Source organism: Bubalus kerabau, chromosome 17, assembly GCF_029407905.1.
Source record: "Bubalus kerabau isolate K-KA32 ecotype Philippines breed swamp buffalo chromosome 17, PCC_UOA_SB_1v2, whole genome shotgun sequence".
Lineage (NCBI taxonomy): Eukaryota > Metazoa > Chordata > Mammalia > Artiodactyla > Bovidae > Bubalus > Bubalus kerabau.
This window is the reverse complement of record NC_073640.1, coordinates 52,480,932-52,496,984: the sequence shown is the minus strand read 5'-3', so window position 1 is coordinate 52,496,984 and position 16,053 is coordinate 52,480,932.

The window sequence follows — 16,053 nt, the reverse complement described above, 5'->3', positions numbered from 1 at the left end:
CAAAAGGCGAAGAAGGGGTTTTGTGGGTGGGCAGCTCTTGGTGTGAACTGGGGGGCGAGAGTGAATGTCTAAGGGACAGCTTGTGGAGGAGATGGACTGTCAAAGCCCCCCAACATCAGGTCTTCCCAGCCTTCCTGAGCAAGACAGCAGCCGACTTGGGGAAGAACTTGGCAGAGCTTGGATCACAGAGGTCCTTGTAACTTAGGTTAAGGAGTTTTCAAATTTGGGACAGCTGAAAGTCCACAAACAGTTCTAAGCAAGTGAACTTAACAAATTGAACTTTTTCAGATTTTTCTGTTTTTGGCCGTTTCAGGATCTTTGTTGTATCTTGTGGGATCTTTTGCTGAGACACATGGGCTTAGTTGCCCCACAGTATGTGGGATCTTAGTTCCCTGATCAGGATCGAACCTGAGTCCCCTGCATTGCAAGGTGGATTCTTAACCACTGGACCACTAGTGAAAGTGAAAGTCGCTCAGTTGTGTCTGACTCTTTGCAACCCCATGGACTATACAGTCCATGAGTTCCCCAGGCCAGAATACTGGAGTGGGTAACCATTCCCTTCTCCAGGGGATCTTCCCAACCCAGGGATCGAACTCTGGTCTCTCGTATTGCAGGCAGATTCTTTACCACCTGAGCCACCAGGGAAGCCAGGGATTCTACTGGACCACCAGGGAAATCCTCAAACTAAATTAAAAAAAAAAAATCATGCTGCTCTCTTGCCTCTTCGCTTCCCTTTCCCTGACCCTTTGTTCATTTTTTCCCCTCTCACCTTCATTTATTCTTCCTCACAACATTTTTCTCTGCAAGAGGTATTACTCATGTATTTTGGTGAACATATGTAAACATTTCTGTATTTTCTGAGGAATTTTTCCCAGGACCCAGATTGGGAGATTACGCTTTCTCAAAAACCATATGTACCTTGTTGAGTTTGTATGCACTATGCTGAACTGGTCCCTGGAGCCTCCTATACTCTAGCTATCTACTTAGGGTTTGTAGTGGTTTTTTGTTTGTGTGAATAAACTTTCTATAATGGAATAGTTTTAGATTTACAGAAAAGTTGCACAGATAATTAGAGAGTTTCCACAAACAATTCATCCAGCTCCCTCTAATGTTAATGTCTTACATACCCAGGTACTTTGGCCAAAACCAAGAAATTTACATTGGTATATTAACTAAATTTCAGTCTTTTTTCTTCTTTTTTGCTGCACTGGGTCTTCGCTGCAGCGTGCAGGCTCTCTAGTTGTGGCGTGCAGGCTTAGTTGCCCTGAAGAATGCGGGATCTTAATTCTTCTTTCAGGGACTGAACCCATGTCCCCTGCACTGGCAGCAGATTCTAAACCTCTGGACCAGCAGGGAAGTCACCAGACTATTTTTTATCTCACCAGCTCTCCCCCTAATGTCTTTTTTAGACTTTTTTTAAAGAACAGTTCTAGGTTCCAGGCAAAACTGAGAGTAAGATAAAGAGACTTCCCATATACCCTCCGCTGCCACACATATATAGCACCCTGGCCCCACCATTATCCACATGCCCCATCAGAGTGGTACACTTTCTATAACAGATGAAGTTACACTGACGCATCATAAATATCCAAAACCCACAGTTTACCTGAGGGTTCACTCCTGGGGTTACACATCCTGTGGGTCTAGAGACATGTGTACCAACATACATTCATCTTTAAAATATTATGCAGGGGGTTTTCACTGACCTAAAACTCTTCTGTGCCTCACCTACTCATCTCCTGCACCCTGGGAACCTCTGATCATTTTACCATCCTCACAGTTTTAGCCTTTACTGAATGTCCTATGTCAGAATCATACAGTATGTAGCCTTTTCAGATTGGGTTCTTTCACTCAGGAATACACCTTTAAGATTCTTCCATGTCTTCATAGCTCACAGTTTTTAGTGCTGAACAATATCCCATTGTCTGAACGTACCAGAGTTAATTTACCCACTTACCTACACAGAAACACCTGGATTTCTTTCAGTTTCTGGCAATTATGAATAATGCTGCTATAAATATTTATGTCCAAGTTTTTCAATGGACATAAGTTTTCAACCCCTTTGGTAAACATATATAGGAGCACAGCTGGCGGTAAACACAGTAAGAATACGTTTAGTTTTGTAAGAAACCATCAAACTGTCTTCCAAAGTAGCTGTACCATCTTGCACTCCCACCAGCACAGAAGGAGAGTCCCTGTCCCTCCACACCCGCATCCCCGTTTGGTGTTGTCTGTGTTTAGCTTTAGACATACTAAAGGGTTCGTGGTGTTATCCTGTTGTAATTTACAGTTCTCTAATGATATCTGATGTTAAGCAGCATATATACTTATTTTCCATCTGTGTATCTTCTTTGTTAAGGTATCTGTTCAGATCTTTGCTGTTGTTCAGTCACTAAGTCATGTCCGACTCTTTTCAGACCCCATGGACTGTAGCCTGCAAGGCTTCTCTGTTCATGGGATTCTCCCAGCAGGAAGACTAGAGTGGGTTGCCATTTCCTTCTCCAGGGGATCTTCCTGACCCAGGGATTGAACCTTGCATAGGCAGGCAGGTTCCTTACCACTGAACCACCAGAGAAGCTCCTTCAGATCTTTGGCCCATTTTTAAATTGATTTGTTCTTCTTCTTGTGTATTTGAGAATTCTTTGTTTTGACAAGAGTCTTTTCAGATATGTGTTCTGCAATTATTTTCTCCCAATTTGTGTCTTGTCTTCTCATTCTCTTGAGTTTGCAAGGTTTTGACTTTTTTTTTTTTTTTAAGCAGAAGAGAGATCTTTGTCAGCCAGTAGTTCTCAAACTTTACGATACATGAGAGTCACCTTGACATTTTATAAAAACATATAAAGCTGGGTCCCACCCCCAGAATTCAATATATCACTATATATGTAGATACAGATTGGGACCCATAAATACACATTTTAATAAATTCCCAGATGAGCTGATTTATTGATCTAGAAACCACACTTAGAGGAACACTGTTCTTGCAATCCCAGGGTAGTCTTTTTGTTATGTTTTGAAACCTGCTGATGACTTTCTAGATGAACTATAAAGCCTCAGGTCAACTCTGTATCTGTTATAAATATTTTCGGCATCCAAATTTGATGGCAGTTTTTTCTTTTAAAGCACCATTTTAATTTAGGTCATTGTAGAGCACAGAAATATTAGCAATATTCAATTACCTTCTACAATGGATGTAATTTAATTCTAATATTTTCTGACATTGTGTATTTTCCAGAATTTGGAGAGGACTTAGTTTAGAAGGGGTCATTTGCAAACCTGTAAAAATCACAGATGAGTCACTGTGGGAGAGGATAGCTAGATATTTACCAATCACATTTCCTCTTTCCCAGGCATGTGGAAAAATACATACGGATATTGATCTGTAACATCCCTTTCTTGTGATATCTCTGTCTGCCTTTGGTATCAGAGTAATGTTGGCTTCATACAATGTATGCATAATTCAGCAGTGAAGCCATCTCCTCTAGGGGAGTTCTAATAGGGAGGTTACTGAGTCAATCTCTTTACTTTTATAGTTCTGTTTATATTATTATATATTTTTTCTTCAGTCAGTTGTGGTATATTTAAAAAAAAAAAAAAGCTTGGCTGAATGGCCAAGATGGCAGAGTAGGAAGACCCTGAGCTCACCTCCTCTCATGAGCACACAAAAGCTACAAATATTTACAAAGCAACTGTCCATAAGAATGACCCAAAAACTAACTGAAAAGATCTTCTACAACTAAACATACAAAGGTATAGAAAAGAAACCACAACAAGATAAGCAGAGATGCAGTCAAGACCTACTTTAGGTAGGCAACCCACGAACAAGGGGTGATTACAACTGCAGAGATTCACCCGGAGGAGGAATCGGAGCTCCCCAACCTAGAGGTTCTACATCAGGAAGACCAACACCCAGAACAAGGACAGTGGGACTTACTTTGGGAGACTCAGCAGGTGTAGGAAACACTCGATTGAAAGGGTGCACACGGAATCCCTGATGCTCTGAGACCCCGGGGCAGGAGTAGTCCTTTGAAAGGAACCTGAGTCAGATGCACCTGTAGATCTGGGAGAGCCTCCTGGAGGGGCAGGAGAGACTGGGACTCACCTGCCAGCAGCCCTTCTGAGGAGCTCATTCTACAGGGCACTGCTGCTGGTGCATGTGCTTCTGGAATCTTCCCTCTAGCCGATTAGCACAGGACCTGGACCCACCCGTCAGTCAGCTGGCACCAGTCCTGGGATACCCAATATCAATCAGCGGACTCCCCAGGGACCTGGCCCCACCAACCAGAGGGTCAAGGACCCACCAGTGGGCTGGTATTAGCTCTGGGACCCCTGGGGCCCCACAGCTAGTCCACCAGTGGCTGACTCCAACTCCAGGACTCCCAGAACCCTGCAACAAAGGCCCTAGGACACAGCTCCACCCACCAGTGGGCTGACACCAGTTCTGGGAACCCCAAGCCCTCTGCCAGAATCCCCTGGACCTGGCTCCACCCACCAGTGGTTCAGCAATGGCCCTAAGACACTGCCTCACTCCCCAGTGTGTGGGGATCAGCCACAGGACCACCTCAACCCCGCTGCCAGACAGGCTGGGGCCTGGATTACCCACCAGCTGGCTAGTACCAGCCTCAAGCAACCTGGGGCTCCTGAGCCACCTGCCCCAGAATCCGGCCCCATACAACAGCAGGACAACACCAGCTCTGGGACCCTGGGCCCTCAGCCATTCATACCAGAACCTGGCTCTGCCCACCAAGGGGCCAGCACTAACACCAGGACCCTTGGGACACCCTGGCCGGCAGCCTTGTGTCCCGGCCCCACCTACCAGTAGGTCAGCCAGGACAGGGACTCCTTGAGCCATACAATTTCAGTTTGTGCTTCCTCTTAAAGCAACAACAACAAAACCTAACTCAAAGACCAGGTCAGAAGGGATCTGAGACTTGTCTCACACCCCTGTGCTTGGCACCCTTCAATAAACTTTTACTTGGCTGCAAACACACACTGAAGCCCAGAAAAAAGATTATGTTTCAGTAGATATTAAATCCTAGTTTTGTTGATTGAGATCTGTATTTACTGCCTAAGACTCACCTCCAAAGATACCTCCTAGGGTTATGTTACATTATTGTGTAAAGTTTAACTGAATTATTGAAGGACACTTTAAGTTTACTTCTGAAGCTGATCACACCAATCTGTCTTTGGATGAAGATCAGATGCCCTAAGAACTACAAACAGGAGACTGTGTATACTTGAGAAGGCAGCACTTAAAGACTGTTTGAAACCTAGATCAAAGGGCCTTCATCAGGTACTCTTCAAAAGCACATCTGCAACAAAACTGAAGGCAACTGACTGTTGAATTTATTTCTACTCAAGAAAGGGCTCTGTGTTGGACTGGCCTAGAGAAAGGCCTGCTGATGCCAAAAGACACCCACATCAGGACAAGACCACAGCAGTGATAGATGGCTAACCCAAGAATCGGAGCCAGGCTTGTGAGACCCATCCAGTTCATGTGACTGAGCTCTTCACAAGTTGTCTGTCTTCCTACAACACTGAAAATTATTTTTTTTTTTTACTTCCAACCATACTGTTACCCCCAATATTTAAGAGGGAAAAAAACTGTCCAGTGAAGTTGTAACAGAGTGTAGCTACTCATAACACATCACTGCTTGTTTTAAGTGGATGCTAAAAGCAGCATATTAATACACTGTTCCTGTGACAAATTGGTACAACTGATAAAATGTTCAGCCCATAAAATGTTTCCTCATTAAATTGCCTCTGAGTTTGTTCACTATGTCTGATCAGTTCCTCCCAATATGGATAGCGAGGCAAAAAAATATATATAAAAAAGTAGGCTTAGCACCACAGGACATGATGGACCAACCACCCTGGCACCAAGGGGCAAACATTTTGACCTAGCAGAAGATCTGTAATCAAAACAGGAAATGACAGAAGAAATGTTCACGTATTGAGGTATGGGGAAGTCATTCTGGCTTATACACTGTACATCTGCTTTAACCATTAAGGAAAAAATACTTGTAGAAATCAAAACAAAGCTGGACAGCCCTTGTGGACATGGTTTCAGACAAATGCCTGTATTACTGTGAACTTGAATTTCCTGAAGTGTATCAGAATCAAGGATACCGCCATCAATTCTCAAAACAGTATCTGCCAGCAGCTGCCAACCACAGCATTATAGTCTCAAGGTAACAATAAAATCTTTCTCTTAAGAATAGTAGTAACAGGACTTCCCTGGTGGCTCAGTGGGAATCTGCCTGCCAGTGTAAGGGACTCGGGTTCGATCCCTGGTCCTGGAAGACTCCACATGCCACGGGGCAACTAAGCCCGAGTGCCACAACTACCGAGCCCGCGCTCTACAGCCATGCTGGGCAACAAGAGAGCAGCCCCCGCTCCCTGCAACCAGAGGAAGCCCAGCAGCCACAGTGAAGGCCCAGCACAGCCAAAAATAAATACAATAAAAAAGAATCGTAGTGACAAATGATAGAGCTTAAGCTACAGCCCCTCAGAATAAACCACTAGATTTTTTATCATGAATAGTACTAGACAATTGCTTTAGATTAGATTTTAGCAGAAAAAGGACGCGTACGTGCAGTACCCATACATGTTTTACATGTTAGTGGCCAGATTAGAAAGTTAGACCTACTTAGATAAAATTAGACAACTGCCTATCAGGCTTAAAACAAGTCTCCCCAGAAGTGCCCAGGCCAGCCTGTTCTTCAGGATTATTCTCCTTCTTTCCTCAGGGAATGAGATCTGCTTTCCGAAACTTATTAAATTTCCAGTCATCACTCTTCCACTTCCTCATAATTGGGTCTGTTGCCCCGAAAGGGTGGACCAAGGGACTAAAAGCCTTAAATCATGAAAGACTCAGATCCAGTACTTGGAACATGGAAGATCCCAAAGCAGGGTCAATTCCCCAGACTGAGGCAGGACGATGACCTGTTTCAGCAAGAATTAGCTAGAGCAATTGTTGTCTTGTTTCCTCAAAGATTCAGGGGAAGTTAAAACAGGAGCGGGGATTGAAACCGAATTCCTCTAAAACCAAGTCTCCTTATCAAGTTTCTGATTAATCTCTCTATTCAAAACTTCTTTCTTGTCCCCTTGGACCGCAATCCTGTGCTAACTGAACACTACTCCTCTAGAGTCAGATGGCTGTAACTGCTGTTTTCAATAACATCTTTAATGTACTAACATTGCTGTTACAGATATCAGTATTAAGGTACAAATGCAGGTTGTTTCTCTGGAGCAAAATGAGCTAAGAAACCCCAGAGCTATGGACCACATGGCCAGAGAATCATAACCAGACACATCCTATTCCTGAAATTACATTCAGGAATGTCACAAGATGATGATTAATCCTTGTCTCTGCATTCTTTCCCTTTATGCTGCTGCTGCTGCTAAGTCGCTTCAGTCGTGTCTGACTCTGTGCGACCCCATAGACGGAAGCCCACCAGGCTCCCCCACTCCCCCATCCCTGGGATTCTCTAGGCAAGAACACTGAAATGGGCCGCCATTTCCTTCTCCAATGCGTGAAAGGGAAAAGTGAAAGTGAAGTCACTCAGTCGTGTCCGACTCTTAGCGACCCCATGGACTGCAGACTACCAGGCTCTGCCATCCATGGGATTTTCCAGGCAAGAGTACTGGAGTGGGGTACCATTGCCTTCTCCATCCCCTTTATAAAACCCCCTAAGTCAAAGACCAGGTTGGAGCAAATGTAAGGGCTTGTCTCTCACTCCCTGCCTGGATGCCCTGCATAAACCCTTACTTTACTACAAACACCCCCCAACAGACTTTGTCTTTCTTGGCCATGGGTACACAAGCCCTTACTGATAGAACACTCCTGGAAACTTAACAAAAATGGTACAACAAGGCAGAAGAGTGTTCTCAACTGGAAGAGGCTAAGTATCAATAACTTCAGATATGCAGACGACACCATCCTAAAGGCAGAAAGCAAAGAGGAACTAAAGAGCCTCTTGATGAAGGTGAAAGAGCAGAGTAAAAAAGCTGACTTAAAACTCCACATTCAAAAAACTAAGATCATGGCATTGGATCCCATCACTTCATGGCAAATAGATGGAGGAACAATGGAAACAGTGACAGACTTTATTTTCCTGGACTCCAAAATCATTGCAGATGGTGACTGCAGCCATGAAATTAAAAGACACGTGCTCCTTGGAAGAAAAGTTATGATAAAACTAGAAAGCGTATTAAAAAGCAGAACTATCACTTTGCTGACAAAGGTCCATCAAGTCAAAGCTATGGTTTTTTCCAGTGTATGGATGTGAAAATTGGATCATAAAGAAAAAGGAAAGACAGCACCAAGTCGTGTCCGACTCTTTGGATCCCATGAACTGTAGCCTGCCAGGCTCCTCTGTCCATGGGATTCTCCAAGCAAGAATACTGGAGTGGGTTGCCATTTCCTTCTCCAGGGGAGCTTCCCAAACCAGATTGAATTCAGGTCTCCTGCAACTCCGGCAGATGCTTTCCTGAAAGCTGAGTGCCAGAGAATTGATGCTTTTGAACTGTGGTGCTGGAGAAGACTCTTGAGAGTCCCTTGGACTGCAAGGAGATCCAACCAGTCCATCCTAAAGGAGACCAGTCCTGGGTGTTCATTGGAAGGACTGATGCTGAAGCTGAAACTCAATACTTTGGTCACCTCATGAGAAGAGCCAACTCATTGGAAAAGACCCTGATGCTGGGAAAGACTGAGGGTAAGAGGAGAAGGGGACCGACAGAGGATGAGATGGTTGGATGGCATCGTCAACATGATGGACATGAGTTTGAGCCAACTTCAGGAGATGGTGAAGGACAGGGAAGCCTGCAATGCCACTATGGGGTTGCAAAGAGTCGGACATGCCTGAGCAAGTGAAAACCAACAACAAAAAGAGGCTAAAGGGACATAGGAACCCAATGGAATGTGCAGAATCTGACTGGATGCTGGGCTTAAAATTTGCTATAAAAGACATGTTTTTGGACAATTGCGGGAAATTTAAATATGAGTTATGTATTAGTTGCCAATCTTAAGCAAGAGCAGAGTTGAACACCTAGAAATCTTGTGGAAGGTATAAAAATTGGAGCTTGGTGCTTGCCAAAGGGAGGAGATTTGATAAGCACCTTAGGCTAAAGTTAGCTAGGAGATTAAGTGTATCAATCACCTCTCAAAGCAAGTAAGACTGAACCTCATCAGCTCTGTTTTTATCTGGATAAAAGAATGTGTTCTTGCTGTTGGTCAGTGGCTCAGTCTGTCTGACTCTTTGCAACCCCATGGACTGCCGCACGCCAGGCTTCCCTGTCCTTCACCATCTCCCAGAGCTTGCTCAAGCTCATGTCCATTGAGTTGATGATGCCATCCAACCATCTCATCCTCTGTTAGTCCCCTTCTCCTCCCGCCTTCAGTGTTTCTCACTGTCAGGGTCTTTTCCAATGAGTCGGCTCTTTGCATCACCTGACCAAAGTATTGGCGCTTCAGCTGCAGCATCAGTCCTTCCAATGAACATTCAGGATTGATTTCCTTTAAGATTGATTGATTTGATCTCCTTGCCTGGAAAAGTTAATCCACTTAGAAAAGTTAATCCATGTAGAAGTTGATAACACAATTTAAAGCTCTAAGAATACTTGCATCTAAAATATATACATACATATATATATAAACACTCCCTTCATTAAAAATCTAGCAGGCATACCAGGAGATCTTTTCATACAAGTCTACTTGCACAAATTAAATTTGTAAAATCTAACTGCTTTAAATCACTCAAAGCTCTGAAACCAGCATCTCGTGATCATTTTATTTACTAGAGAAGACAGCACTCTCACAGTTTCAGGATAAGAGTTAACATCAGTTGGGTACTTTCTTTGTGCCACACACAATTTTAAGGTGATTTCATATATTTCCTTTAATCTTCATAGAAACTGTGTACTGCAGGTCTACTGTTGTTTGGGCTTTACAGATGAAGACCCTAAAGCAGCAGTCCCCAACCTTTTTGGCACCAGGGACCAGTTTTGTGAAAGTCCATTTTTCTACAGATGGTGGGTGGGGAGGAGTGGGATGGTTTGGGCTGATTCAAGCACATTGCATTTATTACGCTGCCACTCATTTGACAAGGTGTGGCATTCCGGTGGTAATGTGAGAGATAGGCAGTGGCTGTGGCCTGGTACCAGTCCTTGGCCTGGGGGTGGAGGACCCCTACCTTAAAGAACAGAAAACTTAAGTAACTTGTTACCCATGTTATTCACATCAAGTGGCAAAATTAGATTTGCACCCAGCCAGTCTGAACCCAGATTTCCCTTTCTTAAATGCAGTGGTATTAAGCACGGGCTCTAGAGAGTGAGCCCATTAACTGTGGGATTCCCAGTGGTTTAGTGGTGAAGAATCCACCTGCCAATGCAGGAGACTCAGGTCGGATCCCTGGGTCAGGACGATTCCCTGGAGAAGGAAATAGCAACCCACTCCAGTATTCTTGTCTGAGAAATCCCATTGACAGAGGCAGGCTACAGTCCTTGGGGTCACGAAGAGTCAGACATGACTGAGGACTAAACAACAAAAACAGCCAGGGAGTGAGGGCTTCGATAGTTGTGGCTTGCAGGCTTAGTTGTTCCATGGCAAGTGAGATCTTAGTTCCTGAACCAGGGATTGAACCCATGCTCCCTGCATTGGCAGGTGGATTCTTAAACTCTGACTATGAGGGAAGTCCCTCTCATGCTTTCTACGCCCACCATGCTATGTTCTTTAGGTTTGTCATGCTGATTACACTTTTGCACAAACTGCTTTTCCACCTGTAAATTCTTCTCTTTTATCCTAGCTAACTCTTACTCTTTGCTCAGAGCCTAAACAATCTCCTTCAGGAAAATCTTTCTTGACCTCCCTGGCCAGGTCAACCCATCCTAGAATTAGCCCTCAAAGCCCTGTACCCACCCTTTGTAACAATCATCACATTTGATTTTTTTTTTTTTTTGAGGGGTTGCTGAGCAACATTTCCATATCTAGAACAGGAAAGCAGTGATTCTAACTGCTTTCCCTCATTCTCTAATGAAAATTTTCCAACAAGCACCAAAAGAAGAAGAATGTTAACCTCAAACAATAAAACAGCCAGTTATTTTACCTGCCAAACAGACTTATTCAGAAGCACCAAAGGAAGTCTGATCCAAGACATGCAGCTCTGGTGAACCACAGGCAAGCCCATAAAGAAGAGGAGAGGAGGGGACTTCTCTGGTGGTCCAGTGGCTAAAATTCCGTGCTCCCAAATTAAGAGTTTGAGGGCTGCAAGTAAAGGCCCTACGTGCCACAACTAAAGACCCCCCCACGGCACAAGAGAATGGAACATCCCGCCTGCTGAAAGGAAGACCCAGCACGACCAAGTAAGTAATTTAAAAAAAAGAAAGAAAGAAAGAGGGACTTCCCTGGAGGTCCAGTGGTTAACACTCTGAGCTTCCAATGCAGGGGGAATGGGTTCGATCCTTGATCAGGAAACTAAGGTCCCACATGCCATATGGCATGACAAAAAAAAAAATTTTTTTTTTTTTTAGCAAAAAAGGAAAGGAAACTCTTACTGAGGAAAAGGGAAAGTTTCGAGGAGCTGGTATAAACAAAGAGTCCATTGGAGGAAACTGAGAGTTTAAAGTACAGTGTATTTTCATTGGCTGAGCTGTTTCCAGGCAGAGAGAAAATCTTTCTTCCTCCTGCTGGGGGTCGTAAAGTAAGGTCACTTTTGCCACAGAGGTGAGGTACATCTCTTCCTGCTGGGATCTATGAGACAGCCAGTGGCGCATGTGTAAGAGCTCCCTCTTCTGGCTGCCCAACTTCATTTTAGTGAGGTTTTTTTCCTTTGTTAATTCTCACAAGAAAGAATAATATAAATAATGCCTATGTACCTACTCTCCCACTTTAATTATGAATATTCTTGTTTCATTGTTCCTTCCACTTATTTGGGGGGGGCATATTTTAAAATAAATCTCAGTCATACTGTCATTTTTCATATAAACAGTGCAGAATTTATCTTAACAGATCAGATCAGTCACTCAGTCGTGTCCAACTCTTTGCGACCCCATGAATCGCAGCACGCCAGGCCTCCCTGTCCATCACCAACTCCCAGAGTTCACTCAGACTCACGTCCATCGAGTCAGTGATGCCATCCAGCCATCTCATCCTATGTCATCCCCTTCTCCTCCTGCCCCCAATCCCTCCCAGCATCAGAGTCTTTTCTAATGAGTCAACTCTTCACATGAGGTGGCCAAAGTACTGGAGTTTCAGCTTTAGCATCATTCTTTCCAAACAAATCCCAGGGCTGATCTCCTTCAGAATGGACTGGTTGGATCTCCTTGCAGTCCAAGGGACTCTCAAGAGTCTTCTCCAACACCACAGTTCAAAAGCATCAATTCTTCGGCACTCAGCTTTCTTCACAGTCCAGCTCTCACATCCATACATGACCACTGGAAAAACCATAGCCTTGACTAGACGGACCTTTGTTGGCAAAGTAATGTCTCTGCTTTTAAATATGCCAATCTGTTGTTCCATGTCCAGTTCTAACTGTTGCTTCCTGACCTGCATATAGGTTTCTCAAGAGGCAGGTCAGGTGGTCTGATATTCCCATCTCTTTCAGAATTTTCCACAGTTTAGTGTGATCCACACAGTCAAAGGCTTTGGCGTAGTCAATAAAACAGAAATAGATGCTTTTCTGGAACTCTCTTGCTTTTCCCATGATCCAGCGGATGTTGGCAATTTGATCTCTGGTTCCTCTGCCTTTTCTAAAACCAGCTTGAACATCAGGAAGTTCACGGTTCACATATTGCTGAAGCCTGGCTTGGAGAATTTTGAGCATTACTTTACTAGCGTGTGAGATGAGTGCAATTGTGCGGTAGTTTGAGCATTCTTTGGCATTGCCTTTCTTTCTCCTCACTGCCGCCCTTCCTGACCTTCAACCTGGGATAACTCCTCTAGGCCCTCCTGCGCCTGCACAGCGACGGCTCCTTGGACGTGGGGTTGGTCCTCCAGGCCACCGCCCCTGGCCTCGGGCATGGGGGCGTAGGGTTGCTCCTCCCAGCCGCCACCCTTGGCCTCTGGCGTGCAGGCTCCTTGGACGTGGGGTATCTCCTCCAGGACGCCGCCCCTGACCTCGGACGCGAGGTAACTCCTCTCGTCGTCGCCCCTGACCTCGCACGCAGGGTAGCTCCATCTTAACAGATAAGGACTGTGAAAACATAATCACAACTACCACTACAATGTTCCAGAAAACTCCCTTGATATCATCTGATGCACAGGTTACATTTGAATTCTCCAACAGAATCTGAAGTGTACTTTTTCAATCTAGGAAAGATATCTTTCAAAGGCAATGGTGAAACCTTAACCTTGACTTTTTCAGAAAAGGTCACCAATAACAAACCCCTTCTAGAGAAATGTTAAAGTACGTCCTTCAGGCAGAAGGAAAAGGACACCAGTTGGAAATCTGGAGTTACACAAAAGAATGAAGAGCAGTGGAAATGGCTGTTACATCGGTAAATATAATTGTTAAAGAGAAATTATAACAATGCCTTGCAGAGCTTATAACATATAAAAATAAAGTGACAGACTGAGAGATAGCACTGGAAAGTTGCTGTATAACACAGGGAACTTGGCTTGGAGCTCTGTGATGACCTAGAGGCACGGGATGGGCAGAGGGAGAGGCTCAGGAGGGACGGAGGGGGCTTCTATGTACACTTGGGACTGATTCACGTTGTTGTACAGCAGAAACCAGCACAACACTATAAAGCAATTATGCTCCAATTAAAAAGATAAAACAAAAATAAAACACATGAGAATTATAGCATATGTTAGAGGAGAGAAATGAAAATATGCTATTGTAAAGTTATACTGCTTATAAGGTGGTATATCATTTGAGATAGATTGTATAAGTTAAACATGTACACTAAAAATCCTGAAGAACCATTAAAATAACAAAATGAAGGTTTTTAGCTCAAGAGCCGACAAAGAAGATAAAACAATGATAAAACTTGATTAATTTAAAAGATGGCAGAGAAAAAGGGAAGGTGGGAACAATAGCTGAGACAAATAGAAAACAAGTAGCAATATGTTAGACTCAATATTTAACCATATCAAAACCCAATTAAAAGCAGATTTAAATTAAACTGGATTTCCCACCATAATCTGACTAAAGCCACATGATACCCATATGAGTGCAATAAACCTGAAAAACTGGGAGAGATAATAAATCACTGCTTTAAATCAATATATTTTCAGGAGATTTATTATTCTGCAATGATTAACTGGAACATCAAAACCACAGTCTGGTCACTGCATCCATGTGTATAACTGTGCTTGTTCTAACAATAAATTCTGTCCTCCTCAGTCGAAAACGCTGACAACTCATTTGCAAACATAAAGACCTAGGTTTCTGACCGCATAAATTGGAAAAAACTTGCAATTGTTTGGATACGAGAAAAAAATATTTTTAAGGTCAGTTTTCTATGGTTCTCTGTCTTTAATTAAAAATTTCAAGTGCTAACTTGGTCGTTTTCTCTCTTTAATTTCTCCCATGCATTTTGCACAAAGCCAGGCAGAGGCTTGATATACAATAAACATCCTTAGAACAAACAACCATTTACAGCTTTGTGTGGGAACCCACACTGGACACACACACGCCCCTCCTCTCCCAGCTCCTCCCTCGTGGAAGGCGGGCCTTCCTGGGGATGCTGTCATCCTTCTTCCCGGGGACCTGCTTCCTCAGCTCACCCTGCCCAGGGAGGCGGGATGCCCTGGTCCTTGGCCCGAGATTCAAGCTGAGCAGCAGTCACTGGCCTGGGCCTGCATCTTCTGGACGTTCTACGTCCCTTGGTAAAGAGCCAAAGCCCTGAGCCTTCTCCCAGCCCCCGAGACCTGCCAGCAGTCCTGTGCCTGCACTGTGTCCCTGATGCTGGTTACACGCTTGAACATCACTCACGCGTGAAGTGGCCATCCCCACACACACTCTGGTATTCTCCCTCCTCCTCCACCTCCACACCCATGGGCTATATATATCGTACCCACCAAAAAGAGATGGCAGGTTTCCCTTTGATTGTCAATGAAGATCCGACAGTCAAGGACACATCCTGTGTGTACGGGACCTGCCAGGGGAGATGAGAGTGGATGAGGGGCAAGGCCAGGTGTGGGCTCCCGCCCTACAGTGGTTCCCAGGGGTGCAGCAGGTTAGACATCAAAGGGCAACTCTTGCTATTCTTCAGTCGCTAAGTTGTGTTCAACTCTTTGTGACCCCACGACTGCACCACGCTAGGCTCCCCCGTTCTTCACTATTTCCTGGAGTTTGCTCAGATTCATGTCCATTGAGTCACTGATGCTATCTAACCATCTCACCCTCTGCTGCCCTCTTCTCCTTTTGCCTTCAGTCTTTCCCAGCATCAGGATCTTTTCCACTGAGTTGGCTGCTCACATGAGATTAAGAGCACAGATTCAGAAGTCAGCTGCCTGGACTCAGTACTGATTTGGTTCCTTCCTGACAGTGAGATCTTAAGATTCATTAAACTCCTCCGGTCTCAGTTTCCTTGGCACAAGGAGGATTATCAGAAAGCCCTACTTCCTAGGATGTTCTCAGGAACAAATGAGCTAGTATATGTGAAACCTTTAGCTGAATCACTGGCACATGCCAGGGGCCAACTGTCAGAAAGGGAGGACCCTTTCTGAAATACCATTCTTGTATTATTTTCTAACATCTGAAACTCAAGAACTGAGGATGTAAAAATATAAAAAAGAAAAAAACTCACTCAAGGGCTTCCCTGGTAAAGAATCTGCCTGCCAATGCAGGGGACACAGGTTTGAACCCTGGTCTGGGAAGATCCCACATGCCACAGGACAACTAAGCCTGTGCCCCACATCTATTGAGCCTGTGCCCCAGGGCTTGGGAGCCTCAACAAGAGAAACCACTGCAATGAGAAGCTCTCACACCAAAACTAGAGAGCAGCCCCTGCTCCCCACAATGGGAAAAAGCCCACACACAGCAGCAAAGACCCAGTGCACACTGATGAACATACATGCAAAAATCCTTAATAAAATTTTAGCAATCAGAA